The sequence below is a fragment of the Polistes canadensis genome, unplaced genomic scaffold, assembly GCF_001313835.1.
Source record: "Polistes canadensis isolate GaletaPanama2010 unplaced genomic scaffold, ASM131383v1 scaffold_13, whole genome shotgun sequence".
NCBI classification, from domain to species: domain Eukaryota; kingdom Metazoa; phylum Arthropoda; class Insecta; order Hymenoptera; family Vespidae; genus Polistes; species Polistes canadensis.
The window spans coordinates 228386-229609 of record NW_014569560.1 but is presented as its reverse complement, the minus strand read 5'-3'; positions in this window follow the sequence as shown (position 1 = coordinate 229609).

Sequence of the window (1224 nt, the reverse complement as noted above, 5' to 3'; positions counted from 1 at the left end):
ATTCATATAAACAACATTGAATAAAAGTAATTTGATAGAGGACAATGTCTCATTTCAACGTTGAATTTCGAAGGAGAAGGTACATAGATCATATATTCAAAGCTTTTAAACAGCAATAGACATTTTTATCGATTAATTAACAATTATTCTAATATTCTAATGCACTCTTTTTATATTTCATATTGTTTAAGCATATACTATAAATGTACTGGTTTAAAAATTGCATACTTATTAACATACTTTAAATATAATATAATTTCGATGAAAATTTCCTCCACCGAAGTCACTACTGCATAGGAACGTTAATAAAACAAATGTACATTAGTTTAAACAATTACATAAAAATTGAAGGAATGTTTGAATCAGAACGTTGCAATGTGATAAAGTTTTTAGTCTATATTGTCTTTATTTTACTCATTTTTTTTTAAATATTAACAAAGAACGTATACACCTGATAGAAACATACAGGAGATAGTAATAATTATAAATTAGATAATTATAATTAATAATAGAATGGATTTCTGATTTATATAATAAATAAATTATGTGTGTTTTCATGTGCGGTGTGATAAGGTTTATAGAGCATATTGCCTTTATTTTGTTCGTTATTTTTTAAATATTAAGAAGATACGTGTACCTTAAATAGAAAAATAGAATAAATTTTTTATTTATTTAATAAATAAATTATTATATCAAGCTTGACTAGCGTGGTCATGAAGAAAGCCGAGCTACGTACGTGTGACGGTGCAAGCTTGTGTGTGTGAAATGCATTCTATATGATTATTGGGAATTTCTTATTGGTCACGTGACTTATCAGCCAATCAGGGTTCTGCTTATATTCCTTCTTTCTTTTCGCGGGATCGGTGGTGGAGATCGCACGGATACTATGGCATCCCGTTATTCGAAGGTAATTAAAAAATATTTTCTAACGTAAATAATTGTCTTATATACTAATCGATTCTTCTAACAAATGACTTCCAAATAATATAATCGGAATATTACGATAATGTCGAGGATAGAAGATATTTGCATAGAAAAAATCCCATGTACATTGGTATGCATTTTTCTATGCTATTATATATAAATATATATATATATATTTATCTTGTTTAACGGCCTAATTTCTATAGATATCGATTTATAATGATGAATTTTTATTGTCTGGGTAAATAAAGTATATATTTCGACTATTGTTATGTTCCTATATACTATTTTTAACTATTC